The sequence below is a fragment of the Elephantulus edwardii genome, unplaced genomic scaffold, assembly GCF_000299155.1.
Source record: "Elephantulus edwardii isolate Elephantulus edwardi_28Jun2011 unplaced genomic scaffold, EleEdw1.0 scaffold00053, whole genome shotgun sequence".
Taxonomy (NCBI): Eukaryota; Metazoa; Chordata; class Mammalia; order Macroscelidea; family Macroscelididae; genus Elephantulus; species Elephantulus edwardii.
The window spans coordinates 16,657,649-16,681,992 of NW_006399803.1; the positions used below are offsets into that span (position 1 = coordinate 16,657,649).

At 43.2% G+C, this 24,344-nt stretch overlaps 1 protein-coding gene across 1 annotated transcript in view; it reads left to right on the forward strand.

Annotated features, from left to right (window-relative positions):
- Positions 1-24,344, forward strand: part of MAML3 (mastermind-like 3 (Drosophila)) — a 615,975-nt gene that overhangs the window by 577,964 nt on the left and 13,667 nt on the right. The window lies entirely within an intron of this gene.

A 24,344-nucleotide genomic window follows, 5' to 3' on the forward strand; every position in this document is an offset into this window, starting at 1 on the left:
CCCTCCTTACAACATGTCCAAAGTATGTTAGACAGAGCCTCAGAATCCTTGCCTCCAGGGAGCCGCCCAGTTTAACCCTCTCCAGGATGAATCTGCGTTTTCCTAGCAGTCCATGGTACCCTCAATACTCTTCTCCAGCACCACAGCTCAAAGGCATCAATTCTCCTTCTATCCTCCTTAGTCACTGTCCAACTCTGATGCATAACAAGTGATAGCAAAGATCATGGCCTGTATCAGATGCACCTTAGTCTCCAGAGAGACACCATTGATCTTCAGTACTTTGGAGAGGTCCCTAAGAGCAGACTTTCCCATGGCAATACGTCTTTTAATTTCCTGGCTACTGGTGCCAAGAGTGTTGACTGTGGAGCCAAGCAAGCTAAAGCTGTGAACAATACTTACTCTTTATTTGATAGGCACTTGGGCTGTTTCCACCTCTTTGCTGCAGTAAACCTGAGGGCATGTACTGTTAGTAGAAGGATTGCTGGATCAAATGGTGTCACTATTCTAAACTTTCTAAGGAAGCACCAGAGTGATTTTCATAGTGGTTGCACCATTTTACATTCCCAGTTGTAGACTTTTTAATTGCTGATTTCTAAGATAGCCAGGCCTTTCTTCTGAGACAAACCTGAGTATACTTGACCTTTCTACATTTTGATTAATTGCTGAGCACATTTATATTACCCAAGAACTTCTAGAATCAAGATAGGCATGGCTCATGAATATTGTTGTTGTTGTTGCTGTTGTTACTGTTAGCTGCCATTGAGTCAGCTCCCAAGTTATGGCAACTCCGTGTACAACAGGACTCAGCCATTGTGATCTCTAAGGTTTTCACTAGCTGCTGTTCTGAAGTGGGTCACCATGCCTCTCTTCTTAGTGTGCCTTGATCTGAAAACTCCACCAAAACCAGTTTGGCATAAAAGCCACACAGATCTCTACTGGTAGATGGATGGTGGCTGCTCATGGATGATTTGGCACAGAATTGAACCCGAGTCTCTCACATGAAAAGCAAGAATTCTGTCACAGAGCCACCATTGTTGTTGTTAGGTGTCACTAAGTCAAGTATGACTCAAAGTCACCCTATGAACAATAACTATAATCCTCTCCTATCCTGTGCCACCTTCACGTTTCTGACACACTTGAGCCCATTGCAACAGTCACTGTGTCAGTCCGTCTGGTTGAGAATCTTCCTCTCTTTCACTGTCCCTCCACCTTCCCAAACATAATGTTCCTCTACAAGAGTACTAGCAACATAACCTAACTATATGGGATGAAGTTTGTTCTTTTTGCCTCAAAGGAGCACTTGGCTGTACTATCTCCAAGAAATATCTGTTTGTTCTTTTAGCAGTCCATGGGATATTCAATACTTTTCTCCAGCATCACATCTCAAAAACATCAATTGTTCTGTCATTCTTATTCACTGTTCAGCTCTCAGATGCATAGCAAGTGATGGGAAAGACTATGACCTGAATTAGGTGCACATTTTTCCTTAACCTGACATGTTTGCTCTTCAGTAATTTGTAGAAGTCCCTGGCTTTACAAATGCAGTGTCTCCTAATCTGACTGTTGGTACCAAGAGTGTTGATTATGGATTCAAATATGAAGAAGTCATGGAAGTTTCAGTCTTTTCTCCATCTAGCATGATGTAGTCTGTCAGTCCAGTGCTGAGAATTTTTGTTTTCTTCACATTGAGATATCATCCATATGGAAGGCTATAGTCTTTGATCTTCTGCAGCAAGCATTTCAAGTCTTCCTAACTTTCTGCAAGCAAAGTTGTATCATCTGCATAACATAAGTTGTTGATGAGTCTTCCTTTGATCTTGGTGCCACATTTTTCTTCATAGAGTCCAGATTAGGAAAATTTGTTCAGTATACTGATTGAATAGGTATGGAAAGAGGATATAACCCTGACACATACCTTTCTTTTGTTGTTTGTTGGGTTGTTGTTTTTAAAGTTGTCAACTATGACACACACCTTTCTTAATGTTAAGCCATGTTCCTTTTCCCTGTTCTCACAACTGCCTCTTGATCAAGGTATGAGTTAAGAGCACAATTAAGTGCTCTGGGATTTCCATTCTTCTCAATATGAGCCATAAATTGTTATAATCTACAAAGTCAAATTCCCTTGCATAGTCAATAAGGCACAGATAGATATTATTCTGGTATCTTTTGCTTTTAGCCCAGATCCATGTGACATCAGCAATGATATCTTTAGTGTGAGGGCCTCTTCTAAACCCAGCTTGAACTTCTATCAGTTCTCGGCCTAGTGCTAGCCAGCTTTAATGACCTCTAGCAGTCTTTTGTTTGCATGTGATATTATATTGTTTGATAATCTCCACATTCTGTCGGCTCACCTTTCTTGGGAAGAGGAACTAATATGGATCTCTTCCAGTCAGTCAACCAGGCATCTGTCCTCAAAATTTCTTGGCATACACTTTTTCATAACCCATATGTCCACCTTTCCTGGTTTTATGTTATTCAGTATTTCCTTGTTCTGTTTGAACAACTACTTCTTGATCTGTATAGGTTCTGCAAGAGCACAATCTGTTCTGAAATTTCCATTTTCTCAAGGCTATCCATGTGGCCCTCAGGCCTGATTTAAATTGTGGTTGGTCAAACATTCTTCTAGGTCGTATAGCCCTGGTATATCCACTTCCCATACAGAGGTAACTTGTTGTCGCTGTGAAGCTAAACACTGTGACACTGATGTTTCAAATGCAATAATGGTTACCCATTGTGGACAGTGTTGGGTAGAGCTCCCTGGTTAAAACAAGCTTGGAAGCAGGAGTGGCATCCACTTCTGTAAATAGCTTGCCTCAAGAAACCCTATGAACCTGGAGAAAGGATGAAAGTCACACAAGTGTCAAGGACTTTCATTCATAGGGTCACTATGAGTCACCTATGACTCAATGGCACTTAACAACAACAACAACATCCATAATTTAGGGAGCTCTGGTGGCCTAGTGGCAAGAAGCTGTACTGCAATCCTGAAGGCACGCAGTTCAAGGCCTCCAGCTAATGGACCATCTCCTCCTGTGCAATTAACTGCCCCTGAAAACCCACTGGGGCTCAGCTATGGGTTAGTTCTGACTCTACAGTACACAACAACATCCATAATTTATTCTGATCCACACAGCTGAATATCTATAAGTAGTCATTTAAACACATAATTGTACCATGGGATAATTTTCATTATTACTTGTTAGGCTGTCCTGAAAAAATACATAGCAGGAAGTGCAGAGTTGGAAATGCAAGCTAAGAAAGCACAAAGTTAAAATCTTTCTTCTTCACAATATTATATTTCCTATTATTATTGGGCATCTTTGCATCATCTGCAAGAGATATTGGTGCTTTAAAAATATTTAAAGTATACATCTAATACTCTACAAACCTTGAAAGTTAAAGTTGTTGCTATTGTTGTTGTTGTTGTGTACCGTCAGGCCAGAACCCACCCATAGCTGACCCTCCAACAGGCTTTCAGGGGCATTTAATTGCCTGGGAGTACCTTACTCACCCTTCTCCTGTGGAGCAGCTGGTGGATTTGAATCATGTGTTTTGGGGATGTTTAAAATGTTGTATGCTAATTTCATATTTCTTGGAGAAAGTGCAGCCAGAGTGCTTCTTGGAGGGAAGAATGATAATATTTGTCTCACATACTTCAGGCATGTTGCTAGGAGAGGCTATGCCTTGGAGGAGGACATCATGCTTAGAAAGGTCAGCAAAAGAGAAGAAGACCCTCAACCAGATGGAGTGACACAGTGACTGCAGCGATGTGCTCGTGTGTCAGAAAGTGTAAAGATGGCACAGAAAAGGAGGACAGGGTTCAGATCTGTTGTTCATAGGGTCACTATGGGTCATTCTTAATGATACCTAACAACAACAACAACAACAACAACTTCACATTTAAAAAAATTCTGTTTGGGCTTCATTTTGAAGTGAGGAGAACAGGAAAAATTGAAATTATTTACACTTGACAAAACCCTCAATGACATTGAGTTTCACCTCAATGATTTCAATCAACTCATAGCTGACCCTCCTGCAGATTTTCTGGAGGCTCCAAATCACATGGAAGGAGACTGCCCACCTTTCTCTGAAGGAAAAGCTGATGGATTCAAATCGTCAGGCACCACTCTAGATTAGCAGTGCTACTCCTGTGGTCACGTCACCAGAGAGTACCCTGATTTCTTTAGTAGAAATCACTCTGACATATTTATGGAACCTTATGGGCTACACAGAGGGTCTTTAATAGAGACTTCACATGAACAGGAGGGTTTCTGAATCTGTAGGCTCCCTCACCCCATAGACATTTGCACATGATAGTGAGGTGCTAGAGTTCTTATTTGATCCAAACTGGACTTTATCTTTTTGGGTTCCCTCAGTCAGTAGCCAAGTCTGGGACAGTTTCGCTTCACTTCCAGACTGGATTACCATACTGGCTGCCTTTTAACCTTTCCTCCCTCTGTCTCTCCTTCTGATCCTGCCCCGTTCTAATCTCTGCTTTATTTGACACCAGTTTAATCTTCTTAAAATAATGCTTTTATCATTTTATCCCCTTTAAGCGCCTTGAGGGCTCCCGGTTGCCTGTTGGTTAGGTCAGTCGTTCATGACCTGCACATGGTCGAAGCTGCCCTGACAGTGCTCCTCCTCCACACCCCAGCGTGCCCCTCAGCAACTTGCAGGTGGCTGCCTCATCTCCACCCATTCAAACCTAAATCCACACTGTGTCAGGATCCCAGTCAAGTGTGCCTGATCCCCGAAGCTCCTCCCCAAGCAGAACCCTAGGGTGTTAGGCTGGTTTGATTTCCGTAGGTGATACAGTTAAAGCATGCAGCTACTTAACTATGAAGTTAGAAGTTCCAACCCACCCAGAGGCACCTGACGAGAACGCCCTAGCTACCCACTTCTAAAATTCAGCCACTGAAAACCCTGCAGAGCACGGGTCGACTCTGATACACGTGGGTTCACCTTAAGTCAGAATCCACTGGACAACAACTGGTATACTGAAAGCTTTCAAGATCTCACCTGGGCTGTGGTGGAAAGTATGTGGAAATACTCACCACAGACTAGTAAGTAAGCCTGTGCTTACTGGGTGCTTTGTCCCTGTAAGGCATTGGAAATTTTAAAAAGAGGCTTTGATTCTGTAGAAAGGTGCTGTGGGGTTGGGAGAGAGACAGGTGCTAGTCAGACTGAGAAGAAGTAGAATCTTGGATGTAGAAAAAGTATTCATTACAGATCAGTAAATAAGCACAAGGAAAACCACGTTTACCTTGCTGGTTGGGTAATCTGACACTGGACCTTGACCAAGCTTTCCAGTCAAAGTAAACCTGTCTGTCCACTGAGATTTTTACTATTCCTTACAGGAACAGGTTCACTATTCCTGCAGGAATAGATCTCTAGTGACTTAGTCCAAGCAGAGTTGCACTCATAACTTAAAGGCCACGTCTCTGTGGTGGTTCAAATCCAAAAGCCAATCCACAGGAGAGAGTCCAGTCTCCTCCTGTGGGATTTACAGCCTCAGAAACCAAATAGAACAGATGAGTTATTAATCAGTTCCAGCTGTACAACAATGAGAAAAGAAAGAGATAGGAGAGGGGTCCAGGTGATGCTGTTACTAAAGCCCTTAGCTGCTAACCCAGAAGGTCAGCAGTTCAAATACATCAGATGATCCCTAGAAAAAGATGTGGCAGTCTGCTTCTGAAAAAGATTTAGCCTTTGAAACCCTTGAGGGCAGTTCTATTCTGTCCCTAATCACTCTAGGGTGGCTTTCCTTGTTTTAGTTGAAAATTTAACTCTTTTTCAGTTTACAATTCTCATCTAATTGGTTTGGTCCTCTAATTTCATGTAGTCCTTATCTCCAAATCCTTAGAACAAAATATTCTACACTCTTCATTATATTCATTTAGTTGATTTGATTCATTTTTGTGTGTTAAGGATCTGTAAAACTCGGATCATACTATAAATTAGCCTAATCATTTGTTTTTCTATCAGGAGCTCTGGTGGCTTAGTGGTAAGGAGTGGTACTGCCAACCCAAAGCCATACGGTTTGAATGCACCAGCTGCTACTCCAGAGAAAGATGGGCCGTCTCTGCTCATGTGAATTACTATCTGTGAAAATCCACTGGAGGGTCAGCTGAGAGTTGGTTCTGACACAATAGTACTTACCAAATATAATCCATAAGAACAATAATACATTCTAGTGTTCTTAATAGAAAACAGGGATCCCTGGTGGCACAGTGGGTTAATTGATCAGCTGTTAACTAAAAGATCTGCAGTTCAAATTTGGCAACCGCTTCCCAGAAGTAAGATGTGGCAGTCAGCTTCCATAAAGGAAAAAATAGCCACAGATCACAGCTCCTTACTCCATAAAGTCCAAGGCATAACTGTATCCACAACCCATTAACTGTGGAGTTTTGTGTTCTCTTAAACAAGTCAGCCTATTTGATTTTGTTGGTTGGTTTCAGCTGTTCCTAAGTATTTTCTAAGGAAAATCAACCCTGGGATCTAGAAACGAGAAGGAAAAGCCCCAGCTAAGGCTTGTGCAACACCATACACCTCCTAGTCAGAAGCATCTGACCCAGATCCCTGACCTCACATCGGCATAGCAGTCTTGGCAATATATTTTACTGACCTTGTCACCCACCCTTGACTGAGCCCCTTAGCGGAAAATGAATCACAGTATTCTGAAACCTCTCTAGGTTCCTTCCCAACATATGTGTGCTTCTCTGCAGGATATAGTTGGGCTTTATCCCCAGGAAACGTCTGGGAGGTATTAAGAATGACGAGGACCCTACTGTTGTTGTTGTTGTTATGTGTTAAGAAGTAAATTCCAACTCATAGCAACCCACACAAGACCTTAGAAATGCCATCCACAGGGGTTTTCTTGGCTGTAATTATTACAGCAGCAGATCAACAAATCTTTCTTAAACACACACACACACCGAAAAAAAACAAAACCAAGAAATGGGGGGAAACCAAGTCTTTCTCCTAAAAAGCAGTTGGATGAGTTTGAGCCACACACCTTTCCATTAAGGTAGCAGCTGACAATCCAGATATTTGCACAGTGACAGTTCTCCGAGCTCTGTGGTCACAGCAGTAAGCTGCTTTATACTCTGAGACTTCTCTGGGTTCTTTCTGTACCTTCTACGGGAACATTCACTCCCTGTTGTTGTTTTTGTTGAGTGTTACTGTTCTTTTTTCCCCTCAAGAGTGGGTGGCCCTTGAGCCTTAGACTAAGGGTAAGGGTGGAGCCCTGCTTGAGGGTGTAGCTTCAAAATCAACGATGAGGAGATGAGTCTGTGGACTGGCCTGGGGCCTGCGGACTGGAGTCTCCCTGCATTCTGGAAATCGGCTGGCTGGTGTCTCGATGGTGGCTCGTCTTGATGGCAATCAGGCAAGGGAAGTTTCAGGGGTCCTTTTTGTTCTGTGTTACTGTTCTTTTTACCCCTCAAGAGTGGATGGCCCTTGAGCCTTGACTAAGGGTAAGTGTGGTGCCCTGCTCAAGGGTGTGTGTGCCTTTAAAATCCTGTAGGATTTTAATTTTTTTTTTTATTTTAGAAGACTATTTTTTAAAGGACACAGCAATCATTTGTATATTTGCTGTACTGAACAATTTGGAGTTGCTGTGATGATGAACACTATCCCATAGTCATGTTAAAATGCCATAATGGTTACCCATTATGTACAATGGTGGGATGAGCTTCCAGATTGGTTCATGTTGGGAAGCAGGATTGGCATCCACTTCCTAAGCTAGGTGCCTCTGGAAACTTTACAAACTCTCTTATAAATGTACAGAAATGATATTAATTCTAAAACAGAGTTCAGGTCTTTTGTTCAAAGCTTACTCTGAGTCATATTCGACTAGACAACATTTAACCACTGCTAAATGAGACTAGTGTTGTTATATCTGGAGAACATTCTTCCACTTTGCACATCACTCTTTGTCAACGTGCTGTATGAGGTAACCTGGGTTTGCTGTGATGCTGAACCTTGCGCCGTGGGGATAACAAATATCAGAATGGTTTCCCAATGTGCACAGTGTTTGGTGGAACTCCCAGTTGCAAAACAGGTTTGAAGGCAGGAATGGCATCCACTTTCTAAACCACATGCCTCTGGAAACTCTATGAACTTGGAAAAACAGTGATAGCTGTGGAAAGGCATTAGGTCTTTTGTTCATAGAGTCACTATGAGTCGACCTCAACTCGACGGCAATCAACAATAACAACCGTCATTGGAAGGTCAGCTATGAGTTAGTTCTAACTTGACGGTTGTCAGAGACAGTAAGTCACATGGGAAGGAATTGTTCATCTTTCTCCTATGGCGCAGTTAGTAGGTTTGAACCTTGTTCCTTTGGGTTAGCGGTGCAGCTCTTTACCATTAAGCCACCAGAGTTCCCTGAGGGTTTACCTTTGTTTATTGCTGGGGGAGTCAGCAGCCCGTTCATTCCTTGGAAGTTCTCTACAACTACATTGACAAAGAGTGAAAGATTGGCCTTGTCAGCCTTTTGTCCATGTTTCTAAGTAGGAGTTAAGAGGTGGTGTTGACTGAGCCTTACAGAGAATGTAATCTTCTGTTAAAATGGAGGCCTGAGAGCCTAAGGTAAATAAGGCGGCCTCACCCTCACCAGCTTTTCCTGCATGTTGTACGATGGGTGCCTGAGACAGATTTAAAGTTCAGTTCAGGTGTGTGTTGACATACACCCTACCTCTCCTCCCTCAGTAAGTTACTTATACTTCATTTATAAATAATCTCAGTTTCCAGGGGACAGAAAAACCCCAACAACAAAATGTTTTGGTTGATTTGGGAAAGATTTAATAATTGTCGTTTGAGGAACTGTCTATTCTTAAGATGAAAGGGGGATAAAGGGAAGATGAAACAGAATAGAGGAGGCAATGAGTTAGATGGACTAAAGGAAACAAATTGCACATGTTAGAGAGGGGTGACATGGCAGAAAACAGCAGAAGCTTGAGTTTCATTCTGGGGGCTGCTCTCGCAGACTGATACATATCCTGAAGGGCAGGTTACAACTCCCAGTCTCAAGCTAGCATTCATTAACCCAGCTTTCACGTTCTGATTTCAACCTCCTAATAGCAGTCCCCTTTGAAAAGAGTTATAGCATTGTTAAAGAAGGTGTGTAGTATTAGGTGTGTGATATAAGGAGCTTACCTGAATCCAGGAAGCATGTTGTTGTTGTTGTCCATTGAACCGATTAGAACTCATAGCGACCCTAAGAACAGCAGACCTGAATCCCGTCCTATCCTTTACAACCCTCATCATCTCTGATATTCTTGAGCCCATTGCTGCAGTCACTGTCTCAATCTATCTCAATGAGTGTCTTCCCTTCTTTTGCTGACCCTCCACCCTTCGAAGCATGATACTTTTTTTCAAGGAATAGTGTCTGATAGCAGCATGTCTGAAAGTATGAAAGAGCCAAAGAGCACTCTGGCTGTACCTTTTTCAAGACATACCTGTTGATTCTTTTGGGCAGTCCATGGGATGTTCAATGCTCTTCTCCAGCACCACAACTCAAAGGCAACAGTTCTTCTTCTGCCATCCTTATTCATCACCCAGAGCTCAGATGCACATCAAGTGACTGAAAAGGCTATGATCTGAATCAAGTACACCTTCAGGGATCTCTCAAAATACTGAAGAAGAGGTGATGCCAGTTTGAAGATGAAGGTGCACCAGGAAGCATAGTAGAAGTGAAATATTATATAAATTAGTGGGAAGGAGAATGAACACATGAAAACATCAGGGAAATATTCAAAGAGAAGTGGATATTTTGAAGTGATAATATTGTAAGGAGGAAACTCTGATGGCTTAATGGTAAAGAATTGTGCTGCCAACCCAGAGGCACATGGTTCAAATCCACCAGTTGCTCTGCAGAACAAAGATGAGCAGTCTCTTCCTGTATGATTTACTGCCTCTGAAAACCCACAGAAGATTCAGCTATGAATCGGTTCTTACTCCAGACGACACAACAGTTATTGTAAGGAGGTCCAGTTTGACTTTCACTTGTGGTAGAAAGGAATAGGAAATTGGTGAATAATTCCCTTTGTTTTTATAGAGGATAAGTAGCAAAAGTTATGGGGTCCTTAACCCTAATAGTAGAAGGCCCATACTGTTATTGTCAACAGAAGTGAAAATATTCCTCACAAAGATGAAATTTAAACTTGCATTCTGGGGTCTGTTTCCATAACTTGATTACTTTTTATTATAAGAAATTGGCTTTGTGAGCAATGGAGATATTTTCCTTTGGAAAGCTAAGAAATAGACCAAACTATTTTAAGTAAACAATACAGATGCTGTTAGAGACCTCTTCCAAGTACTAAAGAGCAACGATGTCACTCTGAAGACTAAGATGTGCCCGATAAAGGCCATGGTCTTTGCAATCATTTGCTATCATCAGAGAGCTGGAAAATGACTAGGGAGGGTAGAAAGAAAATTGATGCTTTTGAGCTGTGGTGCTGGAGAAGAGTATTGAGGGTACCATGGACTGCTAAGACAATGAACAGATTAATCCTAGAGAGGGTTAAACCAGGCTGCTCTTTGGAGGCAAGGATTCTGAAGCTCCATCTAACATACTTTGGACATGTTGCAAGGAGGAACCAGTCCTCTCAAGTACCAACGTCATGCTTCGGAGGGTAGAGGGACAGCACAAGAAAGCAGGACCCTCGATGAGATGGATTGATTCAGTGACTGGAGTAATGAGGGTAAGTGTGTCGGAGACAGTGATTTTGGCACAGAATAGAGTAGGGTTTAGGGCTGTTGTACATAGGGTCGTTATAGTCACAGGCAATTTAATGGCACATAACAGCAACATTAAAATTTATATTGTCCGACATGATAATTAATCAATTCAAACTCAAACTCATTGCTGTCAAGTCTGAACTGACCCACAGCTGGCCTTCCTGCAGATTTTCAGAGGCAATAAATTGCACCGGAGCAGATTGCCCGACTCTTCCATGGAGCAGCTGGCAGATTTGAACCACTTGCCTTTGGTTGACAGTACAGCTCCCTACTCACTGGGCAACCAGATCTCCCTTTGCTTATTTATAGTGATGATAATAACAGCAGACACTTATGAGCACCGACTACATGCCACACTCACTCCTTGTAATGTCAGAACCAATTCCTAGCTCAGTCTCCATCTGGTTTCTCTGAGTGTAAATCTCACAGGATTTCCCATCTTCCGTCCTTGAAGCTGCTGGTGGAGCGGCTGGTGCCAAAATGTGCCGCCTTTGGGTGGGCAGCTCAGCTCACTATCCCCGTACCACCAGAGCACAGCTATCTCATGGTACTTGAGAGATTCTGATGGAAATGAGTGAAGAGTTTAAGATAAGGAAAAGGAAGATTATGAATTGTTTCCAAGGTCCTCGCTCCCGACTGTTGCTTTGCGTGTGGTTAGTATGGAGTTGCGAGCTATGACTGCAATGCAAGTGGAATGTAGGAAACACTCTTTGAGCTCCATTTTTCTTCTAAGACTATTTTTATCCCACTTTTGTCCCTAGAATTTGTCAAGGTTATGAAAATACCTAGGCTATTGCCATGGTATTTTTTTGGGTTTTGGGGGGGGTTGTTGTTTAATTTAAAAATTAAGAAGGCCAATAAGGTTTTTTAAAAACCAAACTAATGTTTTTATTCTTTTTTTAATAATACAGAGCTGTGTAAAATATGCCATTCAGAAGATAAATGAAAGAATATTCATTCATAATGGACTGAGAGCAGTCTGGTCTAACAACAGGACCCAATTTCAAGCTGTAAAAAGAAATGAAATCTTTCAAACCTACCAGAATTATCTCTATGACTCTATGCAAAACGTTGTTTGAAAAGAATATATAAAAACATAAGCTCAGAGATCTCAGTGGATATAAAGTCCATGGGCAGGTGGTGTTTATACCTGAACCCCCCCACCTACAAGCCTTCCAGAACTGTGTGAACCCCTCTCTTAGATTTGCCTTGTCTAATGAGCTGGTTCTCAGCCAAAATCTCTGCATACAGAAAGTGCCAGTCTGAGATTTCTAAACATGTCTGCCCTTTTCCTGCCTGCATCATGTCCTGCCTCAGCCATAGCATCAGACCCTGCAAGCCCAGGCCGCCTCTGCTCCGTGGAATGTGGGCAGCGGTAGTCCTGCGTCATGTAATTACACTTGCTTTGCCCGCAGATAGGTTCAGCCTTCAGAAAACCAGCAATGTAGGCTGGTAAGCCTTGCCTGAGTGTGAGTGGAGGGAGTGGAAGTGTAACGGCCAGAGAGCAAGCTGCTTTGTAGAAGTGGCTCTTCCCAGGTCATCAGAGCTGGTTTCCTCTCCCAGACACCCTCCAAAGGCTACTGAAAGGATGGAGGGGATAGAGAAACCCCCCCTCTCCCCAACACCTTCACTTCACAGCATGTGCTCCAGCTCGGAGCTTTCTTTCCTTCTTCCTGTCTTGAAGTGGTTGCAGCAGAGCGCTCCATTTGGCAGTGTAGTGGTGCTCTTGTCTATAAATGGAAACATTGGCCCATCTCCCAGTATAACACAAGATAGGCCTATGCATCAGTTATGCAATCTTCAGTTTGATGACTTCATCAGACAGGGAGGAGGCAATAGGAAAGAAGGTGCAGGTGGGGGTGGGGGGAACAAGTAGCTCAGGAGGAAAAGAATGTTGCTAGCAGCTTGACTGAAGACAGCTGAGTCTCATTCCGAGCTGTGCCCCCCTTCCCCTGCCCCAATTTTTAAACCAAGGAAAGACAAGTAGCAAACATATGGATGAAAAAAACCCTAATTTGTGGAGCAGCTGACAAACCACTTGCCATCTATGTTTCCTGACAGTGGCCACTTAGACGCCAGCAGGCACTGACTTCTCCTATGGGGGCAGGTTTCACGGCCCCTGTGGCTCACTTTTCTTATGGTCACATGGAGACAACAGTCCCTGGAGGTCTCTCTCTATGCTGGGCTGGCTTTGGCCATCCTCTGTGGTTTCAGGCCTAGAATGGAAAGAAACCACATAAGGCAGACTGTTTCAGGTGGATCGAATAATCCTTGAAAGCTGATCAGTCCCTTTCAGAGCCTTTTCTGGGCCTGAAAGGCCAGCAGAATTGCTAACCTGTAAGCCCAGCTCAGTTTGTATATGGCATGCTCACGTCTAGAGAGGAAAATGCCAACTTGATTCAGATCACAAGCTGGTTTCCCATAGACATCACTTAGGTCCCAGACATGAGCTGGGCCCCTCTCAAGCTCACTGCATTTCATCAGTTTATACTTAGTCTTTCATTTTTCCCATCAATTTTTTTTATTTCAGTGAACCTTTACAAATCTTATTAGATTTCATTCAGTCATTCATCCACATTTTTTTTTAACATTAACTTACAATTGATTTGTGAGGCAAGGATTTTGAAGCTCCATCTCACATACTTTGAGCACATGGCCAGGAGAGATCAGTCCTTGGAGGAGGAAATCATGCTCAGAAGGGTGGAGGGAAAGCGCAGGAGAGGAAGACCCCGGATGAAATGGATTGATACAGTAAATGGGCAGTGGGTATTGGTGTGTCTAAGTCAGTAAGACTGTCTCAGGACAGGGCAAGCTTCAGTCAGAGCTGTTGTACATGGAGTCACTCTGTATGTGTCACAGGTGACTCGATGGCACATAACAACAATTAATTCATTAATTACAGTGTCTCATCAGACTTTTTTGAGCATTGCCTTTCCTTTAACCCAATTCATCTTTTTCTTAATTTTGTTTTTCATGTTGTTAAATGCTATCATGTTGGCTCTGAATCAAGCAACCATAGGTATGACAAATCATCATAATCACTGCTACCACCGCGTTAGTCCATTTTATTAGTGCCTTCCTTTCTTATGCTAGCCCTCTACTAATATACAGTCATAATAGAAAATTTGGAAAATGAACATAAAGTTATAATCTTTGACTCACAATATTAAATCCATAGTGTTTCTGAAGTACTCTCCCACAACCCCACCAACCCCAAGAACAGATTGTAAGCTCTTTTCCTATGTGATTAGTCTGAGAAGGCAGGATTTGTGTTGGTAGCCTAGTATTCATGGTATGGATGGACCATAATTTATTTAATCAAGCTCCTATTGTTGCAACTAACGAACTTTTAACCAATCTAGAGTTGCTTTGGTGATAGAATTAATCATAACAATAGGATCAAAAGGACTCTATAATTTACATCAAAGACAGAGGAAAAGCATAACTTGTGTTTCTATTGGAGGGATGTATGGTAAACTTTGTTCAAAGTGCTGATAAAGACAAATGGTATTTTTGTTGTTCTTACCCCAAGAAAGTCCTTGAAAACTGACCTTCCTGTAACTGACCTTCCTGTGGTCAATGGCATGCCCACATCTTGCACTGGATTGCTAACATTAACCCTTTCTTTAGTTTTCAGAGAAATTTGATCAGTAGCTTGGAGAAGCAGACCATTCTAAGGGCATCTCCCCCCCTCCCCTGCCTAGACAGATAGATAGACAGATACATGTTGTTGTTATGGGCCATGTGCCGTCGAGTCACTTGCGACCCATAGCAACCCTATGTACAAGAGCCCTAAACCCTGCTCTATTCTGTGCCAACCTCACTATCTCTGACACACCTACTCCCATTACCCCAATCACTGAATCAATCCATCTCATCAAGGTCTTCCTTTATGGTTTGAAATCAGAAAAGGTATGTGCCAGGGTTGTAGTCTTTCTTCATACTTATTAAATCTGTATGCTGAACAAATCATTTGAGAAACTGGACTATATGAACAATATGGCCTTATGTAGATGGCACAACCTTGCTTGCTGAAAGAGGGACTTGAAACACTTGATGCAGAAGATCAAAGATGATCTTCTAGCTTTCAACATGAATTACATCCCAACATAAAAAAAAAACCACCACCAAACCAAAAAACCCTTACCACTTGCCCAATAGGAAACATCATGATAGATGATAAGAAGACTGACGTTTTCAATGATTTCATTTTACTTGGATCCACAATGAACAGCCAGATTAATGGCAGTCAAGGAATCAAAAGACATGTTGCACTGGGAAAATCTGCTGTTAAAGACCTCTACAAAGTGTAAAGAACAAGGATGTCAGTTTAAAGACTAAGGTGTACCTGATCCAAGCCACAGACTTTTCAATTATTTCCTGTGTGTTTCAAAGTTGGACAGTGAATAAGGATGAAAGAAGAAAAATCAGTGCCTTTGAATCGTGATGTTAGAGAAAAATACTGAATAGCCCATGCATAGTCAGAACTTGTTTGTTCCCAGAGAACAAACAAGTCTGTCTTGGAAAAATTACAACCAGGGTGCTCCTTAAAGGCAAGGATGGTGAAACTTCATCACACATACTTACTTTGGGCATGTTGTCAGGAGTGACCAGTCCTTGGCAAAAGACTATATACTGAGAAGGGTGGAAAGAAGGTCAGCAAAAAAAGAAGGCAAGGTGAATTGATACTCTGACTGTAACCATTGTGTTGTTGTGTACCGTAGAGTTGGAACTGACCCATATCTGACCCTATGGTGGGTTTTCAGAGGCAGTTAATCACACAGGAAATTGCCTGTCTTTCTCCCGCAACTATACAATAGGCTCTAGCATAAAAGATATGGTGAGGTTGGCCCAGAATAGGTCAAGGTTGAGATCTGTTGTTCACAAGTCACTAAGAGTCTCAGTCATGTTAATGGCTGCACTGGGCTCAAGTGTATCAGTGATGGTGAGGATGACACAGATGGAACAGGGTTCAGGTCTGTTCATAGGGTCGCTATGAGTCAGACGCAGTGGAACCTAGCAATAACAGTCAACAGCAAACTCTATGACTTAGTAAGAAACAAAAGGGTGTTAATAAGGGAAATACCATTATCATGAGCACAGATACCTCTCCCTAGAAGGAGAGGTTGAAAGGAAATCAGGGCTGTGAAGCAGTTGATTCCTGCTAGTGGTTTGCATTTTCATTTCATATATTGAATCAAAACCTCAATATTACCAAGAACCATACGTGATCCTTATGGGGTGTGTGTGTGTGTGTGTGTGTGTGTGTACATATCTGGGATAAAAATACAAATTTGCAACCCAGGGGTCAAACTTGATGAACTTGTTCAACACCCTGAAGGAAATACAGAAACAAGTCAAAATATATGAGTAAACAATAGATGCCTTTGAGTTGTGATGCCGGAGAAGTTGTGACACGGACTGCTAAGAGAGCAAACAGGTCTGTCCTCCAATGGGTGAAACTGGGTTGCTCCTTGGAGGCAAGAATTTTAAATCTCTAACTCACATACTTTGGACATGTTGCGAGGAAGGTCCAATCTTTGGAGAAGGGCATTATGCTTGGAGGGAGTTGGGTAGGAGGGCCATAGAATCAACAAACCTCTTTTTTAAATGGAACTCTTTTCTGCTCAGTGAAAACCAAGTTTAAAGTCAGAGTCCCCATTATCTTAGGTACTTGTAAGCTACAACTAGAAACAGAACACTACTCTTACTGACCTCCTTTGGCTGATTTTTTTCTTTCTGCTTAGGTAAAAGCATACTTAAAACATTACAGCAATGACTAATTATTATAAACAGTTTGTTTTGTAGTTGGGGCTGGCTGACAGGGCCAGAGGTGGAGCCAGGTTTCTGTCCAGGCCATTTGGTAGCTCCATGCACCACTTTCTTTTTCTTTTTTTTTAATGAATTCATTTTTTTTTTTAATTTAGGTTGTTTATTTTTCATTTCAATGAACATCTACAGAGATTTTGGGATTCCATTCATTCATTGTTGCACCCTTCTCCCCGCACAAACCCCTCCCCCCTCCCCCCCCTTTGCTCCTCTCCTTGAAAAGCAAAAGAAAAACTCCCTCATTGGTACACAATCCCCACACACACACCTCCCCAAACCCCACCCCCATATAATCCACTAACCCTCATTGCATACTCCTACGCACCACTTTCTTACAGGCTGAAATAAAGAACTCTGTTGAACCCATTTAGTGACAGCCTTAGCACTGGGCCCCAAGTGACTGCCATTTCAGTGATAAGCTCCCTAAATTGATAAACCCTGCCTCAAATCTCAGTCGTCTTGGGGACACAAGGACCACACATCATAAGGCAAACATTTTTATCCAAGCTTCTTCAGTAATCTGCTGAGAGAGAGGGAGTTGGTGGGGCTCTGCTGTGAACTTACTATATGTCATTCTCCAAGCCCGCAGTGAAAATGTGCTCTGAAAAAAAAGGCGGCTATGAAAGAAGCTACCATCCTGAAACCAAATTTCTGCCCTGACTGTTGATCAACTTCAAAGGGAATTGTAAGGCTTTATTTCATTTTATTTCCTCCTTCCATTTATGGCTCAATGGTCCAATCTTATGCCCTTTCTTTAAATGTCGAAGCTGATACAACAGATACATCCCAATTTCGAGAACCAGGCAAAAAATATAAAAAAGGGATGTATAAAAGGATGTGCTCTTTCCATTTCATCCTTTGATCTCAAGAGTTCCTACCTTGCAATTCTGTGTCCATCTTCCCTCCTCGTCCCCTGTTCCCACTCCAGAGGCCCCTTGGGTGGTCTGCTCAATTTAGCCCTGATGCAGATTATGGTTGGTGGAAAAGTCAGAATCCCAAAGACGCCACCACCAGCTGTGGTACCTCAGGCAAATTACTTAACCTGTCAGAGTCCAGGGGATTTTTAAAAAATCAATAAAATTAGTTTAATTACACAAGCTAAACCACCGAACAATGTGCTCCGAATACAGTCTTGTGTTGTTTGTTGTTAGATGCTGTCAAGTATGACTCATAGCAATCCTATGAACAACAGATCTGAGCCCTGCACTGTCCTGTGCCATTCTTATTACCAACAAACTTGAGCCCGTTGCTGCAGTCACTGTGTCAATACATCTGGTTGAGGGGCTTCCTCTCTTTCACCTACCCTCTACCTTTCCAAGCATAATGTCCCTTCCCAAGAATAGCTTCTCCTAATAGCATCCCGAAAGTATGTGAGATGAGGCTTGACCATCTTTACCTCCAAGGAGTACTATGGCTGCACTTTCTCCAAGACATATGTGTTTGTTCTTTTGGCAGTACATGCTATAGCAGGTATCCTGTAAATGTTGGTTGACTTCGTTCATTGTTGTGTCTGGTCTTCTCTATACTAGAAAAACTCTTTCAACCATTGGGACTTTTCTTCAAATCATCATTATGCCTAGTTTTACCTTTTCTCAGACAGGGGACATCTGGTAGTCTTTGATGCTTCCTTAGCAGGGGAGTTATACAGGACTCACCCTTTCTCTCAGTCTTGGCTCCATGTCAGAGTTCTAGCCTAACTTTCCAGGAAGAATCATTGTGAAGGGCTCCTTTGAGTATTACTGATAGCACTGACCTGATCCTCGCTTCTGCACCTACTGAGGACTTTGCTATGGAAAGCTACACAACTCAGGACTTTGACTTGCTTTTGAAAAGTGCAAGGTTTCCATTCTAACCAGGGCAGAGAAAGTTTGTATTAATGTCAGTGCCCATGAACCAGTAGTGTTTGCCCAGGTGATTCTTCAACGGGGAACACCATAACTACTGGGGGGCTTGTTACAACACTCCAGGGGATCTTATTCTGTGGGCCTGAGAATTTGCATTTCTGGGAGTTCCCAAGTGATGCTAATTTAGACAACCCAAGATAGTTCATAATTTTTCCTACTGTTTTATAACTCTTTAACCATTGCTTTACTAACTCCATCTCTAAAAGTTTCTATTGTCAAAGAGGAGTCTTGAGCACATGAGCATCATTTGAGGCAGTGGGGACCAAAACAAGTTCATGATTTCTCCAGACCTCACCACCCTTGAGCCTCCTGGAGTCAAAGCCAGGAACATCCAGCCAGCCTCACCATGGGCGATGGATTTAGTCACATGAAGGACCCTCGCCCATCACTTGTGATGTTCATCTTGAAACATTCATTTTCACCTTTGGAAAAAAGACTTCCTCCTGAAATTTGAAACTTGAATAGTAACTTCTCTGTATGACTAAATTTAGTTACTGGTGAGAGGTTGAGCGTAGTTAGAAAATTGTAGAAATGCCGTTTGAGCTGAAGATTGGATTCTTTCTTTTTTTTAATTACTTGATCCAGTTCTGTATGTGAAATATCCCTGATTTGTTTTCTAGAGCATCCTTTTTCTAGATGTGTTTTGGTTTGGTTTGGGGTTGGTTTTTTTTTTTTGGTTGGTTTTTTAATTTGTTTGGTTTTTGTTTTTTTTTTTTCCACTTTCCCGACAATAGTAGCCCTCTCTCTGTCCGCACAAGCCCCACTCCCGTTTCCTCCCCGGCCACAGCACTCGGGGTGTCGCGGGGGTGGGAAGCGCTCCAGTCCACGCGCACCGCAGCCTCCGGGGGCACAGGGAACAGCCCCCAGAGTCGCTCGCAGCCAAGTCCCGCAAGGCCCTGCCCGCGCTCAGGGCCGCCTGGGTGGTTTCTTTGTTAGGAAAGCGAGCGCAGAGAGGCATTTGGGGGCCTGCAGAAGCACAAGCGCACCACTCCGGACGTCTCAGACTGGAATTCCCTAAGGACTTGTAAAGATACAGGCTCGAGCCGAGAGGCTAAATTACGCCCCTGGGGACTTTTAAAATAAAATCCTAAATTTCATTTGGGCTGTTCGTAGGCAACACGATTGCAAAAGGCTGGGCCAAGGCGGCGGGGCAGGGTCGACCCCGGCCGCGCGCCTCCGTCCCCTCCCCGTGCTGGCTTTTGTGAGGCCTGCGCTTCGGTTCCTCTTCTGTCTCGGACTGTCCATCCCGGGGTCGGCTTTCTGCCCTCCTCGCTCCCCTTTCCCGATCATCACCCCCACCACCATTTCCATGTCCTGCAGCCGCCAACCCTTCCCTTTCCTTCTCCGTCCTCCTAGCGAGTCCTCCCCTCGGGCTGGCGGAGAAGACCGTAATAAGAAACCAGTTCAGTGTCAGTCGGAGAGAGGGAGGAGATAACCCTAGAGATCCATGGCAATGGAGAGAGAACTCATTTTGTGTAAAGAGGGCCTCGAGTCACCAGGGAATTCCTGGATTGTCTCAGGCTGTCGTGTGTGATGTCCATCACGCCGTGCGAACACCATCTGCTCGGTATTATGCTCTCAGTTGCCAGGCTACCTGCTGTACGCAGTAACACTTGACTGCCTGGCTCCACGTTCGCAGCGCGGGCCCCGGCGCGCGGGGCGGGGGCCGCGGGGAGGAGGAGGAGCAGCAGTCATGATTAAGCCATCTGCAGGCGAGGGGGCTGCGAGCAGGGGGCGGAGCGGGCGGGCTGCGGCTCGGAGGACCGGACGGACACCACCATCTGCTGGGCCAGAGGAAGAACAGCGGCTGCTCCTTGTTCCGCCCGACTAGGAAAGCCTGCAAAAGGCTGAGACCCTGGGCCATCGACAAGCCAGTTATCCCCAAGCCCTGTCACGTCACCCCACATCTCATCCCCCGCAGGCAGCTTTTTGTCGTCCCCCTTCCCAGGAGTCTGCAGTGTTTGGTTCGCTGCCAGCAACCCTGGCCCCTCTCACCCAAACACTATGCCTTTTCTTGAAAACACTTCAGAGAAATAAAGATTCCCTACACAGAGATTTATAAATAAACAGCTGGCTGCTCTAGGGAGATATTTTTACCACAGCTGGTTTTTGAAGTCGAAAACTGTCTCTTTGGGGGAGGTAGGATGTTTTAGGATGTTTTAACACCTCCTACCTTTCTCTAGCCCTTAGAAAATTGCTAAGATTTTTTTCCCTAGAGATGAAGGATGTAAACTAGGTTCATTGGTTTTTAACATCGCCCCCTTCCTTTATCTCACAAACAAGTGAGAGGGTATGGGGAGGAATGATTTCAATGTAGCCAACTGGGTTTCTGAAGGGGAGAGTATTAAGATTCTTGGTAGAAGGCATGGGAGGTCGTTGGGCAGGAGGTGGAGTGAAGAACAAGCCAGTAATTAAAACTAAAAATACTGCATCATTTGGCTCCAAGGCATTACATTTCGCATGACGAAAGCTCAGCCTGGTTTTCTCTAATTGCACAACACAGTGTGTGTCCTCCTTAGAAACAAGAGCGGTGGCTTGAAATGCTGAAAATTGACAGACTATTTCTCATTAAGCCCTCTTAGACTGGAGGTTAAAAGGAGCCAAGTAACGTGAAACAGTTAATAGCCTCAACCAGCTTAATTTGTAAGGCAAGTCTCTTGGTACATTTTCACACTTTGGAATATACACCTAAGGCTGGTTAGGGGAATGGGGGTGATCCTCTCACTCCCTCCTAAATGCTGCAAAGCTCTTTGGGAAAGTCTTAAAGGAATATCAACCAGGACTCGCATGTCTTGAAAGAGTAGATGATGCATCAAGTAGAGGAGAGACCCCCAGTGAAACAGACTGACGGAGTGACCGCAACAGTGATTATGAGGATAGTGCCAAATAGGACAAGGTTTCAATCTGTTGCATGTAGGACCATAGGAGCTGGGGTTGAGTTAACAGTATCAAGTAACAATATGGAATGTCTCTGAAGGGCACAAATGGTTTGCACTAAATTGGTAGCATAGTCTGTAGGGAGTCACACAAGGCCACTCCGTTATGGCAGTTTGAATCCACCAGCAGCACTGTGAGACAAAGATGGGCATTCTTCTCCTGAGCTATTTATAGCCTCAGATACCCAGTGGAGGGTCAGCTATGGGTCAGTTCTGATTTGATGGCCATGAGTTTTTTGAGACTAACCTAAAGGTTAGACTTTCAAACCCATGGCTCATCATACTACAGAAAGCCTGGCAGTCTTCCCAGCCAGAAAACCACTACAGGTCTACTTGATAGCACATATGTGCTCACCATAAATCTGAATCTACTCAATAATATTTGGTTTCTCTGATTTTTAATCAGAGGAATTCTGATTTAAGCAGTGAATTCTACAAGAATACACGTAATACTTCTTACCTCTAAGTCTGTGATTTTTCAGGGGAAACTTGAAAGCAAACTTTTGAGAGGGGCTCATGTGCAGAAATACATCATCTTAGAAGTACTAAAGTTTATAGGGAGTTCTGGAGGCTTAGTGGTAAGGAGTTGAGCTGCCAACACAAAGGCACTCAGTTCAAATGCATCAGCTACTCCTGGGGAGAAAGATGGTCCATCTCCTTCGCAAATTACAGTTTCTGAAAACCTGCTGGGAGGGTCAACTATGAGTTGGTTCAGATTCAGCAACTATAACCACGATAAGGCAATAAGATTTTTGTCTCCCCCCTCCCTCCCAAGAACTTTTGAAGTATTACTTCGCTCCAGGAAAACAGGGACAAAGTAGTGAAAAGCAGTATCAACATCTTGACCCCATTTGCTTCTCCGTATCTTTATCTTGGAGAATAAATAAATGACTGGGAAAGCAACCCTTCTCTACGTACCTACTCTGCTGGACATGCTCCTCACCCAGCACCAGAATATCTCACCATGCACAAAAGATAAATAGGGCTAGCCAAGACCAGCCCTCTCATAAAATGAAGCTGGGGAAAACTTTCTCCTCCCTTGCGTCTCTTTTTCTTTCCAACTCTCTCCTTCTTATCAAAACTGGAAAGCATCTGATAGCAAATACTGAAACCTTGAGGAAAAAAAATCTGAATATCATCTGTATTTTGCTGAGTGTTGAGTCAATAGTCATTTTTCTCTAAAGGTAGCAAGAAACAGCTTTCTCCCATTGGAAAGAAGGTTTGGAAGGTAGACAAGTATTAGGTGGTCAAAAGTAGAAAAGTAGAAATCAAAGTCCTTGCCATGGAGTAAGAATGAATCGTAGCAGACTCTCCAATGGGTTTCTGGAGGCTGTAAATCACATGGGAGGAGATTATCCATTTTTCTCCCCAAGAGTTGCTAGTGGACTCGAACCATCTGCCACTTTTGGGTTAGTAGTGCAACTCCCTGCAGACTACACCTCCAAAGGAGAAAATGACCTGAACTATCTAGACCCCTGCATGAGTCAGTCAGAAAGTAAGCTTTCTGGTAGTACTAAGGTTCCTGGCATTTTTTTCGCATAAGGCCTTATTATTAATGCCAAATATATCTCATCGCTCTCTATCTATTGTCTATTTACAGAAAAAGTATAGACTGATAGAAACTGCTGAACTAACTTTTGTTAACCTTAGTAGCAGCACTTCCATTTGAAAACTAGAGCAAAGTGGATTTATGGGAGACACACTAAATATTCTGCCTGTAGGCAATTCTTAGGTGCATATTTGGTATTTGGGAATGGTCTGGGATGGTGTGGAGGAGCACTGGATTTAGAATCAAAGTCTATTTCTGGTTCTTCCATTAACTAGCTGTAGCCTGGGCTATTGCACTGACAACTCTTGTACTCTTGTTTCTGGGGTAAGAAAAGAGGTGGGTTATTTCACTTTGGATTTTTGTTTGCTTGTTTGGTCTTATTTGAAGAGAAGAGCAGCTTAACATGCCATTTGACATCTCTTAGATGGAAAGAAAAAGCATGAGTGGTTTGTTGTTAGATGCCACTGAGTTGATGTCTGCTCATAGGGACCCACTTGACAGTAGGCCATGATCTTTACAGGACACACCTCCAGATGTTTGGGTCAGCAGCCTAGCCGAGAGGCTAACAGCTCTCAATTACCCCCACACCTTGAGCTTACTGCCTTCGCTTTCCTCCATTGCCCAGAAAGAACAGTGCTATGGAATGTTCACTGTATTTTCCATTGCTAGGTTTGGTGGTTATTTTTATGTGCTGTTCTGAACCGACTCCTAGCTGACCCTCCCAGTGTGTTTTCAGAGATCGTAAATTGCACAGGAGGAGATTGCTGGTCTTTTCCCCATGTAATAAACAGTTGTTGTTAAGTAGTTTAGGTAGCATTGAGTCAGAACCATCTTGTAATTGACCCTCCAACAGGTCTTTAGAGGCAATTAATCACACAGGAGGAGATTGCCTATCTTTCTCCTGAGGAGCAGCTGGTGGGGTTTGCAAGCAAATCAGGGCTTCTGTAATAGTGTGATTAAGTCCTTAACCGTTTTTACCACCTAGTCCGTAAGTCATAAAAAGTTGCCATCATTTGATAAATTGACAACACAGTTTCATAATTGAGGGACTTGGTCCAACCGTTCACATTAAAATTACCCTGGACATAAAGACGCACTCCTATTTTTAAACATTGCATAGGTTGCATTGCTTTGGTCAGTATAACCTATCCCCAAGTCTCACCATCAGCAGTTTTTACTCTTGACTAATAATACACATACTCGGATAGTAGTGCATTTTGCATTGATACTATCAAATGAGAGGTTCAAATCCATCAGCTCCTTCTTTGGGAAAAAGGGAAACCTCCTCCCATAAAAATTACCACCTTAGAAACTTGAAGGTTTTCTATGAATCAGAACCAACTCAACAGCAGTGAGTTTGTTTGGTTTTGGTTGGATGTATGA